The following is a 15,525-nucleotide window of genomic DNA, read 5'->3' on the forward strand; positions in this document are numbered from 1 at the left end:
GAGGAGTGAACTCTTCAGTCTGTTCTGACGGAGCCGAAGTACAGAAACCATATTTACAGGTAAGAGCAAAAAAAAAGAAAATTCTTTTTCTTCAAAAAAGAATGATTCTCAATTCCTATTGAGACAATTTTATCATATAAAAATTATCCTGAAGACATTTCCTGAAAGTATGTTCCTTTCATTACTTGAGGAAGCTTTGTAATGAGCTGTTCTTCCTCCCTGCAAAAATCCTTAGCTGATAAAAGCACCAGAGGCATGTCTTATCTTGGATAACTTTCTAGTAAGTGTTATTGAAGCAAAATTAATAGATAAAATGAGTCATCATATGTCTTGTTTTGTTTGTTTTTATTCAAGCTTATGTTACTAGAAATCAAAGAAAGGTTGAGGAAAGCTTGGCAAATTCCACAGGTCCTAAGAAAATGGAGCTTTCTTTGAATATACAGTGTAAAATTTCATGTGGTGTTTTGCAATATTTATAACACAGTAAATGGATTAAAAGAATTTTTGCAGTTTGTAGACTCTTTTGGCACTAATATAGTGTGAATTATTTATATGCACATATACCCTTTTATTTAGCTCACTCCTCTTGATAAAGCTCAGACTATTGACTAGTTTTATCATTTTATTTATTAAATTGTAAGCTCATATGATAATCAAACAACCCTCTCTATCTATCAACATGCATGAAGCAGTTTCCATTTTCAAAGCTCAGAAACCTGTTTGTGAAGGATAAAACATTGCTGTAAAAAAATAGCATATTACTAGGCAAGTTCACTGGTTGTTTCCTTTATCAATCAAATATATCTAGATAAGAATTCCGTCACAGCATTTATATTGTTGGTAATATCCCTAGTGTAATATTTTTTAACGATTTGAAAGTTAATATTTTACTTTACCAGTTGCTATTCTTTCTTAACATTGTCTTTTATTTACCTGTAGGGAAAATAGGGGAGAGTTTCTAAATAGACTCAATGACACACAGTAAAGACATGAAAAATACTTTTACTCCAAGTCCATTTAACTTTATAGTGATTTTAATTCATAAATATTGGTCAGTTAAGGATGGAGACCCTCGTTAAAATGGAGCTCCTTTTTTAAGAGATTATTACAAACTTGAACACACTGGCCATCAGTTAATACTTGTTGATTATAATAGTAAAATAAAAGTCTTTATGATGTAAATGATTTGTTCATATTTTAAAAATATTGCTTTTGAGTGAGTCACAAACTAATAGGAATGAATACGTGTAATTTCTAAGGATTTTTTTTTTTTTTGGTCCTGTGTTTGCTTTTTGTTTTTGTTTGGGAAATGGATTTTATTTTTGAAGAGCAGGCAGAAAATAACATTTCTTGCAAAATTGAAAAAGGGGGGGGTGAAAAACTACTGAATATTGGATAAAGATTTAAATGAATGGAGAATTTTCTTTAATTTCCTAAATGTACTAAACATAGTTAATACTATGTTTACACACTTAAGTGTCATATTGACCCAAACAAATACTCTTGCGTGATTTATTTTGAACTGTTGCTGGATTTCAAAAATATTATGGTACTAAAATATTGCCATGTTTCTAATTATTGATGGATTCTACTGATCTTGGTCTTCAAAACAAAATGATGGTAGAAATTAATCTACCCAAAGATTGGAATTTAATGTGATATGTAAAGACCAGCTATTCATCTCCTGAAATGTGTTAGAGAAAATAAGTCAAGACAGTTATACATTTTTAAAATTATAAATTCCAAGTAAATCTACCTCCAGGAATGAAGGGGAATTGATGAAAATTAGAGAGCAGAGTTCCACATGGTTTTAAATTATTCTGTTTCCTTGGAAACCAGCTGCTGCAGATGCATTTTGCTTTCTTTGGCTAAAAATATCATCCTTTTAATAATCGCTAAGGGAAAGGTTCTGAATAAAACCAGAGTATATTGTTGTTGCTTTTTATAATTTCCTTAATGGCTGACATATTTTGGATAAAAGTAGATAAGCCCTTTTGCAATCAGCATTTCCTATCATCCGTGGGCAGACGTCTGCACGAGATGTAGCTATGGTAGCTTTTACTGCAGAGGCTACAGGAAAAAGATTGTATGTGTGTGTGTGCACACAAACTGGAGTGCAGGCAAGAGAGAGAAAAAAAAAAATCATGAAAGAAAACAGTTAAGAGGTTCCTGTCCAAGTGAAAGATGAAACAAGGCAAATGAAAACTGTGTAAGGCTGCTCTGTGAGAGATGCCCAAGCAAAACCACTTGTTTTTCCTTTAATGCAAACATTAAGATTCAAATATAGGTTTTTAATAGAGACTGCTACCATCCAACTTTGTCTCCTGGTGCACAATACTTTCTTTCCATTTTATCTTTATGTTCATAGTGTTTAGTAGGATATTGAATAAGATAATAAATTAAGAAACATTTTTTAATGTATCAGTCATTTTAATCATAGAAAGAAAACTCAAGAGTTATGTTCAGGCTCTGGATAGTGGGGTAATTTAGTACATGTTTTTACATATTACATTAAGAATGCTTTTAAACTTATTGTCCAGGCATATTTTATTAATGCAGTCATTTCCTTACTTTTGTAATCTAATAATAAGAAAATCACACATTGCAACAGCCTAAAAAATGTTTTGCAATAGTATTAAGGATATATATTTGAAATTTAGTAGGATTTATTATAAATACACATATATACTTTTTGTTTTATTTGAAAACATTTGCTTCTTTTGGAAATAATTCATTTTATATGACTTTTCTTTATAAGAAATAAAAATCACTATTATCATTACATTTTCCTCAGGCAGTTTCTTAAATTAAAACATTTTCATTATAAATTTTTTCTCTCAGCTATTTGGCAAAAGGGAAAATCAGCATAAAGCTGTTACATCTTTCCTATTTTATTATAATTCAGATGAGATTCCTAACTCTATCTTCTCTTTTACCACTTGTTTAAATGCTTTTGACATATATCTTATTTTTGTAATATTGACCTTAGTTTATTCGATTTATTATTAGCAACGGAGCAAATGAATTCCTACCTGCCTAACCCATGTTTTAATATCTAGACAATATATTATTTAAAGTTAAATTAATTTGGTATGTCAGTATGTTATTTTTCAAAAGGAGTTAGAATAATGGGAGATGTTTAGCTTTTATCAATTAACACAAGCAAAACACTTCAATGGCAGTACTTTCATCGTAAACACAGATGACAATAAAGAGCACGCTAACAACAAATCAAAGAGACTAGTAAATGGATTACACACCTTGTGCAAATATCTCATTTAGGCACAATTAAAATTCAAATATCTTTCAAGTTCCTGAAAAAAATGCTTTTCAGACTTTCAACTGCAGATAATTTTAAAATACAGTTTTTTAGTGGTCTCTCTGTACTGATCCATGCTTATTTGCTAAAAGTCACTTGCCAGATCATAGTTGAGTGAGTTTTTATAGGTCTCTTAAGTCTCACAAAATATATTCAAGAAATATTGATAACTTCCCCCAACTTATATCTACAATGAAAATAATATGCTGATTTGGCAAACAACTTCACATTGCGGGAAACAGAAGGAATTTAAAAGAAATGGAAATTACACCAGGGTAAGAAAGCTTGGGTCAGGTTTCACAATGTTCAATTTGTGCTCCATCCTAAAGGTAATTCGAGCAAATGAAAAATCATGTTAACGTATTTACTATGGTAGACCATAACTCAAAGATATTATTGATGAGAATTTTTTTTCTTTTTTTGGCCACCTCATGGCCTATGGGGTTCCTGGGCCAGGGATCAGATCTGAGTGAGCCACAGTCACAGCTGTGGCAACACCAGATCCTTAACCCACTGTGCCAGGTCAAGGATTGAATCTGCATTCCAGTGTTCCAAAGACACCACTGACCCTGTTGAGCCACAGTGGGAACTCCAATCAGAATTTATTTTTGATTTAGTATATATCTAATGCCTGATGGTATAATATAGGACTTACATAGATATGGAAAGGGAGTTGGCCCAAAGCAGCATTATTACTCTTTAATTACCATTTTGTAAATCAAGGAGCAAGGAATGATCAAGCAGATGATCCCATTTGGATGTTTCACATATCTCAGTGAATCAGTTGGGCAAATCACTTGATTTCTCAGCCAACTTTTTGGATCTCAGTTATCATAATAGTGTAAACAATTTGACCTGAAAATTATTGAATGTGGACACTCTGAGAATACAGATTCAATATAACTTTTCAAGCATTTACTTCAAGATTATGACAACCTTGGTAAATGTCGATGATAATTCTAAGGAGCAAGAAAACTACTTGATGGGACATCATCTTTGCCATCCATTCATTTTAATCTCATGGCAAAAAAGTAGATAGTAGCCATGCGATTTATTCCCAAAGAGTCTTTGTGCTTAAACTAGATCAAGAGCTTAACATTCTCTTCCAAATATAACAACTAAGGGTGGTGCACACATTTCTCTGTTTCTCCTGACTCACATGCACCTTCATAACCACCTCACCAGTCAAGGTAGTTCTTGTGTAAATTTTTATATCTTTAAACAATATTGACTATAAAGTCCTCTGGTAAACACTCATTTAATTTTCATTATTCCCTTTGGATATTTTAGTCTTCCATTATTCTAAAAGTGTGGAACTGGCCTGTAGAGATAATTCCTTCCTGGATTGCTTATTTTACCTGTGAAGAAAGTAAGGCACAGAGAAGGATTCCCATAATGACCTTTTTAGTTTGAAGCTGAGCATTATGCAAAATACAATAGCCAAGCACTATGAGTTTGTAATAAATATTGGATATAATGAATTAAATATTGGATGAAAGAAAAGTAGAGTTTAGGAGGACCTTGGAAGAAGGCGAAAAAACATTGTGTGGTCAGATGGTCTGCAATGCGTTAACGACACAGGAATTTTAGAGTTGCACAGAATTCCCCAGTTTAGACCTGCCTTTGGTTTCCTATCATCCTGATCACTTTGACTTACCAACATAATCTCTGACTTTCTGTGAGTTTGCTGTCAGAGTCAAAAATGCATTTTAGTTTTATTTTCTAACAAGTGTTGATATAGTTAGCTGCTGTCATGTTGTGGCTATAAATGAAACAAGTAATTTCCTAAACAGGACTTTTGAATGTATTTACAAAGATTTTCATTTCCTTTTATATCTCAAGTTAGGCTAGCCATAGAAAAATCAGTATTTGTCATTAATCATTAGCGAAGTAATACTGTTTTTGATCCTGTCAGCATATTAAGGCAGAAAGATTCTGGGAAAGGTTTTCAAAAGTTATTTAAAAATTATTGCCTTGTTCTTTCAAAATTTCTTTCTTAAACCTCATAAAACTCATACTGAAAACTTTAGATTGTTTGGCTACTGTCATATCTGAATCCGTAAGGAGGCCCAAGTGGACTCTCCTACCCTGCTCTCTGAAATACCCTAGGACTGAGGGTTGAATGGGAAACTCAGAGCTTGAGGAGGCAATTATAAGCTTCTATATTTAGAGATCTTCACATGCCTTATGGACAGGGCCACAGCAGCCTCAGTGCCACCTCATTGCCACCTCAGGCCTGTTCTGTGCTCCTTGCCATGGCTCCTTAGTGTGCTCCTTCCGGTCACTTCTTTAACTTCTTTATAACCTTTTATCAACTAACTCAATTAAAGTTTTTGTCTTGGAGTTCCCGTCGTGGCGCAGTGGTTAACGAATCCGACTAGGAACCATGAGGTTGCGGGTTCGGTCCCTGCCCTTGCTCAGTGGGTTAATGATCCGGCGTTGCCGTGAGCTGTGGTGTAGGTTGCAGACGCGGCTCGGATCCCGCTTTGCTGTGGCTCTGTCGTAGGCCTGTGGCTACAGCTCCGATTGGACCCCTAGCCTGGGAACCTCCATATGCCGAGGGAGCGGCCCAAGAAATAGCAAAAAGACCAAAAAAAAAAAAAAAAAAAAAGTTTTTGTCTTGTATCATCAACATCTACCATAATGCCTAATACATTTTATGTGCCCCCTAATTGTTTTGCTGACTGAATAAATAAGCCAGTAATCTTGTCAGGTAGTCATCTTACCCTTTTCTTGCATCTTTCCAGTGACTCTCATTATATGCTAAGATGGTCCCTTTTGTTTATTGACACTCTTCAATGTGACAGTATTCATGCCACAAGAATGTCGTAAAGCCATGCAAAATTTTGTATCGCACACTTTTTATTGTACAAACTCCTTTGAAGCTCTCTGAATTTAACATGGGATTTCATCTTTATACAGTCCCGCATTTCATGACTCCCTGCACTCTGCTGTTTCTTTATATTACTCCTCTGTTCTGATCACACACAGAGTCATCATTTATTAAATCAATGGACTAATTGTAAATTAATGTACTAATTATAATTTTTATATTAATATGTAATATAAATGTTAAATAATGTTTGTGTAAGAAAATGTAGTAATATGTATTTTACTGATCTCTGATACACATACTCTTATTCAATAAATACCCACTCATTTGAGCCAGAGTTATTCAGTAACATTTGATTAAAGTTTAAATTGCTCAGCAGTTTTTTTTCCTGCTCTGGGCCCACTTTCTGTCTGCCATTTATCATGTGTTCTGGTGAATAATTCGGAGTTGTCATGCTTAACAAGTGATAATGCTGAATCAGCTACAAAGAGGGTTTAATATGTCTCAAGGTAAAGGTAAGCAGATAAAATGGGATAGGTGGAAATCCTCTTCTACTATAGCAAGGAAGAGCTTACCACCCACACACCACTCCACCCCCCCCCCAAAAAAAAAGAAGAATGTCATGCCCTGATGCAATGTCTGGGGAGTAAAGAGTGACTACTAATGCATCTTTAAATATGCTCATGTACATAGGGAATGTACTGTGTATATATGTATGTGTATATATATATGTATACACACACACCTTAAATGGATTATTCAGACAGCCAGTCAGCACATCTGCTTCTAGAAATGCATACTCTAGTACAAATAGGATATCATAACTTTGGCCAAACTATTAGTTCTTTAGATAGTACAGCATAATGATTGATGGAATGCATAATAAACTTAGCAGTCATGCAGACTATAGTTCAGCTTCCAGACATGCCATCTTACTGCCTGTGTAAATTTGGACAAGTTACTTAAACTCTCTGAACCTCAGTTTCCCTTTCTGTGAAATTCATTTATCTGCCCAGTGATATGGTAAAGATTGATAGATTAATGTAGAACATCTCTCACACAGAATTTGAGACATAGGAATTGTGTGTAATTTAAGTTGTTATTGCTAGTCATCCTTTTCTATTAATAAGCCAAAAATAGAAGGAGAAATTAATCCCCAGGGTTTTTAATGGCTTCCTAAATATTTTTCCTCATTAGGGGATTGAAAAAGTTCTTTTCCCCCCTATTTTGTTCATATTAACTACAATTAACTCATTGGATATCAGCCGGCTAAATTAGTACTGTAGGAGATAGTGAAATTGCAAAAACAATTTAAGTGGTAAGATAACATCATGAGTCAGGAAAGAATGTGATGTTTAAAAGTTTGATTTCAAATGCCAAAATACCTGGGTTGGAATGCTGCCTGTGTTAAGACTAATTGGCTTTATGACCTTGGCTCATCATCTAACTTCTCTATGCTTCAGTTTTTAATCTGAAAGTGGTACTACTAATAATGCCTACCTTATATGGGTATGATGAAGATTAAATATGTTGATGTATATTGTATTGCTTGTCTATTACTTTGCAACCCATTACCACAAACCTAGCAGTTTAAAACAATGCCCACTTTTAGCATGTAGTACCGTAGGTCAGAAGTCTGGCAGAGTGAGGCTAAATTCTTAGCCTAGAGTCTCACAAAGCCAAAATCAGGGTCAGCTCACCTGAATTCTTGCCTGGTCACTCTGGGAGAGAATCTATTTTGAAGCTAATTCTTATTGGCAGAATTCAGTTCCTCCTGGTTGTCAGACTGGGGTCTGTTTCCTCCTTGCTGCAGCTAGAACCACTCTCAGCATTTACGGGCTTAACACACTCCTTGTCATGTGCCCCTTCCATCTTCTAAGTCAAACACAGAGAATCTCTCTTGCATGGAATCCTTCTTACCCTTAATTTCTCTCCTCTAGTTCAGAATAAAGCAGTTCTTCCCATTTCTCTTTCAACCCATGGGGGATGTACCAAACTCCATAATCTTTGAAACTAGCATTTCTCTGCAGACACTACAACCTGGGCTAATTTCTTCCACATTTTTGCTCTTCTGTGACTAAACTCTTTTTTTTTTTTTAATGATTTTTATTTTTTCCATTATAGTTGGTTTACAGTGTTGTCAATTTTCTACTGTACAGCAAAGTGACCCAGTCACATATATACATATATACATTGTTTTTTTCTCACATTATCCTCCATATCATGCTGCATCATAAGTGACTAGATATAATTCCCAGTGCTATACAGCAGGATCTCATTGCTTATCCATTCCGAAGGCAAGAGTTTGTATCTATTAACCCTAGATTCCCAGTCCATCCCACTCCCTCCCCATCCCCCCTTGGCAAGTCATAGACATAAGTTTCTTTTCTGTGGGAAGGTTCATTTGTGCCATATATTAGATTCCAGGTATAAGTGATATCATTTGATAATTGTCTTTCTCTTTCTGACTTCACTCAGTATGAGAGTCTCTAGTTCCATCCATGTTGCTGCGATTGGCATTCTTTTGTTCTTTTTATGACTATGTAGTATTCCGTCGTGCATGTGTACCGCATCTTCTTAATCTGTTCATCTGTCCATGGACATTTAGGTTGTTTCCATGTCTCAGCTATTATGAATAGTGCTGCAATGAATATACATGTGCCTGTGTCTTTTTCAAGGAAGGTTTTGTCTGGATATATGCCCAAGAGTGGGATTGCTGGGTCATACAGTAGTTCTATATTTAGTTTTCTGAGGTACCTCCATACTGTTTTCCATAGTGGTTGTACCAATTTACATTCCTATCATCAGTGAAGGAAGGTACATTTTTCTCCACACCCGCTCCAGCTTTTTGTTATTTGTTGACCTACTCATGATGGCCATTCTGACTGGTGTGAGGTGGTGTCTCATAGTAGTTTTGATTTTCATTTCTCTAATAATCAGTGATATTGAGCATTTTTTCTTGTGCTTGTTGGCCATCTGTATATCTTCTTTGGAGAAATGTCTATTCAAGTCTTTTGCCTATTTTTCAATTGGGTTGTTGGGTTTTTTGTAAGTTGTTTGTATATTTTAAAGATTAAGCCCTTGTCAGTTGCATCATTTGAAAGTATTTTTTCCCATTCCATAGGTTGTCTTTTTGTTTTTTTTATGGTTTCCTTTGCTGTACAAAATCTTGTCAGTTTGTTTAGGTCCCATTGGGTTTTTTTTTTTTTTTGTTTTTTTTTTTTTTTTTTGCTTTGATTTCTTTTGCCTTGGGAGACTGACCTAAGAAAACATTTATAAGGTTGATATCAGAGAATGTTTTGCCTATATTCTCTTCTAGGAGTTTATGATGTCTTACGTTTAAGTCTTTAAGCCATTTTGAGTTTATTTTTGTGCATGGTGTGAGGGTGTGTTCCAGTTTCATTGATTATACATGCAGCTGTCCAGTTTTCCCAGCACTGTTTACTGAAAAGACTTTTTCCCATTTTATGTTCTTGCCTCCTTTGTCAAAGATTAATTGACTATAGATGTATGGGTTTATTTCTGGGTTCTCTATTCTGCTCCATCGGTCTGTTTGTCTATTTTGGAACCAGTACCACACTGCCTTGGTTACTGTGGTTCTGTAATATTGCCTGAAGTCTGAGAGAGCTGTGACTAAACTCTTAATTAATATCAATTCCCAGATCTCTCAAGTCACCAAATTGTCCATTTCTCCCTTGGAGATTTTCATCCATTCCTTACAAACTCTTTCTTCCAGTCCTGCTTTTCCTTCATATTCCCAGGACCATTCAATCTACTTTCACTTTTATTCAACTTTATTCTGCATCTATCTGTAGATTCAACAATCTGTCCCCACTCTTACTCTAGTTTTTTCCCAATTAAACTTGGTAATCAACCCAAGCCCATGGTTGTATCCCATCCCTCAAAAATGTCCTTGTAGTGGGTAAATAAAAGGAATTTAAAAAAATATATATGGTTGTAGAGGTTTACTATTCAGTAGAGTTGAGCTCTCTGGTGTTATAGTTATATAATCGTAAAATCAATCATTGGATAGTTTATTCTGTAAAACCTGCCTAATAACAATAAATATTTACATTCTTGAAGGAAATCCATACAAATTATTATTCAACTGAAGTATTATTTTAAAAAATAATTTCCATTATTAGAAAGGGCAGTATACCCAACATTTATAGTAGTTCTGACCTCAAAAGAACAAATTATATTTTTACCTTTGGATTCTTTCATGACCTGTCTCCATTCAGTTCATAAATTGAACATGAAGATTAGTAATGTATTTCCTTCTCTTACTCCTAAATGTTAATACTCTTTTTGTCTTTTGAGTGACTGGTTTTATATAAAAACATTTAACTGTTGTTTTGACTATTTTAATTCAAAATCTGACTCTTTTATTTGACTGATAAACAGAGTGTAACTATTTTCATATTAGGAACAGTATTAAGAATAGTCTTTTATGTACTTCTCAAAAGGAATTATTGGATATAGGTCAATAAGAATACAATATTCCTGTTAGACATATTAAGATCTAAGTAGACTCTACTTTTTCGGATGTAGGACACACAGGATTTTTTTAGGGGACCCTGAATTAGAATTCTAAAACTTCTCTTTTTGGCCTCGCCCACAGCATGCAGAAATTCCCAGGCCAGGGATCCAACCCACACCACAGTAGTGACAATGCCAGATCCTTAACCTACTAGACCACCAGGGAACTCCAGAATTCTAAAACTTTTAACAAATACCGTAATATTTTAGATGTTAGAAAATATAAATCATCATAGGCCAAACACTCTATGATATAAACGACAGCAACATCTTCTCAGATCCACCTCGTAGAGTAATGACAGTAAAAACAAAAATAAACAAATGGGACCTAATTAAACTTAAAAGTTTCTGCAAAGCAAAGGAAACCCAAAGCAAAACGAAAAGACAACACAACGAATGGGAGAAAATCTTTGCAAATGAATCGACTGACAAGGGCAGAAGATCTAAACAGACAGTTCTCCAAAGAAGACATACAGATGGCCAAAAAACACATGAAAAGATGTTCAATATCACTCACCATTAGAGAAATGCAAATCAAAACCACTATGAGGTGCCACCTTACACCAGCCAGAATGGCCATCATCACAAAGTCTACAAACAATAAGTGCTGGAGAGGGTGTGGAGAAAAAGGAACCCTATTACACTGTTGGTGGGATTGTAAATTGGTGCAACCACTGTGGAAAACAGTATGGAGATGCCTCAGAAAACTAAAAATAGAACTACCATTTGATCCAGCAATCCCACTCCTGGGCATCTACCCACAGAAAACCATGACTCGCAAAGACGCATGTACTCCGATGTTTATCGCAGCACCCTTTGCAATAGCCAAGACATGGAAACAACCGAAATGTCCATCGACAGAGGAGTGGATTAAGAAGATATGGTACATATACACAATGGAATATTACTCAGCCATTAAAAGGAACGAAACACTGGCATTTTTAGCAACATGGATGGACGTAGAAATTATCATGCTAAGTGAAGTCAGTCAGACAATAAGACACCAACATCAAATGCTTTCACTGACGTGGAATCTGAAAAAAGGACACAATGAACTTCTTTGCAGAACAGATGCTGACTCACAGACTTTGAAAAACTTATGATTTCAAAAGGAGACAGTTCGGGGGGTGGGGGGATACACCAGGATTGTGGGATGGAAATGCTATAAAATTGGATTGTGATGATCATTGTACAACTATAAATGTAATAAATTAATTGAGTAATTAAAAAAATAAAAGTAAAAATAAAAAGATACATAAATCAAGTCACCTGTACTTCTGTCTGCTTCCTAACAATTTCTTCCAGCTATCTACTCTCAAGAGCGTATTCTGTGTTACAGGATGACTTAATATTGTTTAGGATTACTCTCACTGGACTATATGGATGGGACAAACCCAATCAAGGACATTCGTAATGACTCTGTTCTCCCTTCCCACCTATTACTGCAGACATCTGAATGGGGGTAGCATCTTAATCTCTCCCACAATTTAAGTTCTCCTGCATGATCTCACTGTCTGTTGCCATGGAAATAATTGTAAGATTGCAATTTTAATACTACAGCCAGAGCACACTACAGTGGAATCAAATTGGCAAATGCAAAATACGATGAATCTATTTCTTCCTTCTCTCCGTTTCTTATGTTTTGGAACATTTTTTCCCACCCTTTATATTTACTGATATCTGTTTACAGATATCTAATTAACAGTTCATTCTCTCTTTAATGTCTCTGGCAAGTTTCTTCAAGGTCACCATAGCTAAAACTATAAATGTGAACAAATCCACACAAATTATTTACATCTATTTCATACCAGTTAAAGAAAAAATTACAAATAGTTAACTATAACTAATAAACAGGGTACATCAGCATTTTAAAAAAATCCATCAACAACTCTCAGTTTGTAGGAGGTTTTCTGCAAGTCTTTTAAAACCTCTATATGTCACTTGAAGATAAGAGAGACTTTTCAAACAATGGCTTTTAAACAGGGTTATCACTGAGCCAGAGTCCTATAACCCTTGCAGTAGCAAGTACTGGATATATATTTTGAGAGGGTGATGGATAAAATAGTTAATAACTCCTTGCCTCCATTTTTCCATCAAGGAAGTCTTTGATATAATGGCCACTGTCCATATAATGCCTCTTCTTCACCAAAATAAAAGAAGTATTACTTTAGAGTAATAAAATCTTACTTGTTCATTGTTAATTTTATTTACCAAAGCATTACCACAAAGTGGTACAATATATCAAAACATTCTGTTTGAAACTAGGCGGTAAGGTGGCCCCCACCATCATCAAATATTTAATAAATTAAGACACCATAGATGGTTTTAGGTTAAAATTATATACCAACATTGCTTCGGAAGCACTTTACCCTTCTTTCCCATTCTAATTTCTTTTCTAAATTTTTCTCCCCCCAAAGAAACCTCTTCAGACCTATCACTGGTCAGGTTAACTGTTCATCTGAGCTGCTATATCCTTAATTCTAGACAGCCTGTTCCATTCTCCCATCAAATCTATTTTTCTTTTACCATTGGCCCTTTTTAAAAAAAAATAAATAAAATAACAGGCAAGTGAGTAGTCCTTTGAAAGTATATGTCAGATCTTATCACTCAACTACTTAAGCCCTCCTCATGTAGAGTAATATCCAAAGTCCTTACAAGCTCTACACAATTGAGCCCCCAGTACCTGTCTAACCTCAATGCCTGCTATGCCCAACTCCTAACTTTGGCACACACCATTCATTTGGACTGGCCTGCTCTTTCCCCAGTTGTCAACATCACTGGCTCCTTCACCTTCCTCATTGTGACATTAATCTACCCATTAATTAAAAATCCAGTGCTCTTTATTAGCCAACCTTGTAGTTGCTATACCACTTGGCTACTTATCTTTCTTCATAGTGTTTATCTCCACAGAACATACATATTTAATTTACTTATCTGTTTATTGTTTGTCTAGCCCTTCCCCCAACAATACCCAGTCAGTACTGTTAGAGGAAGGAATTTTTTGTATGTGGTTATTTTATCATTTTCTAGCATATAAAATAGTCACTGGTACATGATGGAAACTCAAGAGATATTTATGGAATAAATAATAAATGGTCTCTTAACAAAGTGAAAAAAAAAAGACAAATTTCTTTTCTATAGAATGATATAAATATCTGAACAAAGACCCTCAGATCCCCTTGCTCAATAATCTGAATTGGGATGTATTAAAAGAGGAAGACAATGGTGTTTAGCGTTGAGGCTTTCAGGATTCAGTAAGGTGAAGATATTCTTTCAGAAGCAAAGCCATATGCCAGCTGAAAATACTAGGAAGCAGAAAATACAGAAACAGAGAAAGCCAGTCAGCAGAAGGACTTGGGGCAAATATGCCCCACAAAATATAGCTGCTGAAATTGAGAGAGACCATAAAGCTACAGAGAGACACAAAGAAAGTGGCTAGTCTTTTTAAGAAAGCATTCTAATTAGATTTGTTCCTTATTACATATAGGACTGCCACACTGAGGTTTGATAGCTTAACATATCATTCTCTTTTGTAGCATATATTGTACAAGCATCTTTTGTAAATAAGGTTTGTTCTCCCAACTTATGCATCTCTAGCAAATGTATTTCAGGTATTGTGTTGGCTAATGGGGACAAGAAAGTTTTCATTCCTTAGTTTGTTCACCCTTCCAAGTCACAGGTCTGAACCATTCTTTGTCTATCTTATGAGCCAGTCTAAGTGGGGCTTTAAATTACGATGTAATCTAAAAACCATGCCCTTAATTTTATAAAGAAAATTAATAAGAGAAAGGAGTATGGGGCATATGAAAGCTAACAATGTTAAGGACTCCTTCTGAATGTGAATGGGGCATTGGCCAGATTTTAGAGTGGATTAAATTGGGAAAGCATACAGCTAAAATGACGTGGGCCTGAGCCGCGTCTTTTCCCTTTGGCCTGAGTGTGTATCTCTAGTTTGCCACAGTTCACACCACTTAATACCCTCTGTCTCCTTGGTTGTGTTCACTTATCATTGTGCCTATGCTACCATTTTCCTTAGGATAGAGAAGTATTTCTTGATACCTTTGTTGCAAATAACAGTAGACAAAAGACTAACATGACTTCATGATTTTATTATATCTGACCCTATTTACTCATTGAGGTTAACTGCCATTGTAAGAATTTGTGTTTACAACCACTGATCACCTTAAGAATTGCTTTATGACTATTACTGTCAGAGATCTAATGACTCATCTTAATTGACATTAACAAATATTTAAAAAAATGCATCAGGCTACCTCTCACTAGTTGTCACTGACCATATTGGTACAAAGAGTTAAGAGACTTAATGTTTTAACCAGCAAAAGATTTAGAGACTGTGGTTTACCTTGTATAAAATCTATTCAGCAAGCTCCTATGGCATAGGACTCAAGTATTCCCTGTAGCTCAATTGAACTGACTAGAAATATGATAAGGAGTGTAAATTCTGCAGGTATTGCTATTCCTAGCAACCAATTTGATTTTTGATGGACAAAGAGCTCCAAGAAAGTAAATGCCTTTGTACTTGAGAAAAAAGAATTCCCAGGCAAGATAGACATGCCCTAATCAGTATGCTCTGGGTATGACAGCATGCTAGTGAGTGATCTATTTCATTCTGAACCCTGGCTCTGTCAATGACAGTACATGATTTACTAGAACAAATCAAATAGATGTATTTGACTCCTGTTTGACATTTCAAAACACTGAATCATATTTTCTTATGCAGCCCTCTGATTCCACATTCTTAATTTTGACTTTTTCTTATACTATTGTCAGAGTGAAAATGCAAATAGCAATGAATCAGGGTAGAACTGTTTTT

General features: G+C 35.1%; 2 protein-coding genes across 2 annotated transcripts in view; one reads left to right on the forward strand and one right to left on the reverse strand.

The window, feature by feature from the left end:
* The window catches only part of TTC21B (tetratricopeptide repeat domain 21B), an 875,896-nt gene that overhangs the window by 412,363 nt on the left and 448,008 nt on the right, over positions 1–15,525 (reverse strand). The gene's annotated exons all lie outside the window — the stretch shown is intronic.
* The window catches only part of CSRNP3 (cysteine and serine rich nuclear protein 3), a 193,304-nt gene continuing 177,795 nt past the window's right edge, over positions 17–15,525 (forward strand). Inside the window, exon 1 of the mRNA XM_005671893.4 lies at positions 17–59. The gene's annotated coding sequence lies outside the window, so the exon portion shown is untranslated. The remainder of the gene's footprint in view (positions 60–15,525) is intronic.

The sequence above is a fragment of the Sus scrofa genome, chromosome 15, assembly GCF_054392235.1.
Source record: "Sus scrofa isolate SSC_HxYL_T2T_F1_AM1 chromosome 15, Sscrofa_HxYL_maternal_Yorkshire_Landrace_v2.0, whole genome shotgun sequence".
Classification (NCBI taxonomy): Eukaryota; Metazoa; Chordata; class Mammalia; order Artiodactyla; family Suidae; genus Sus; species Sus scrofa.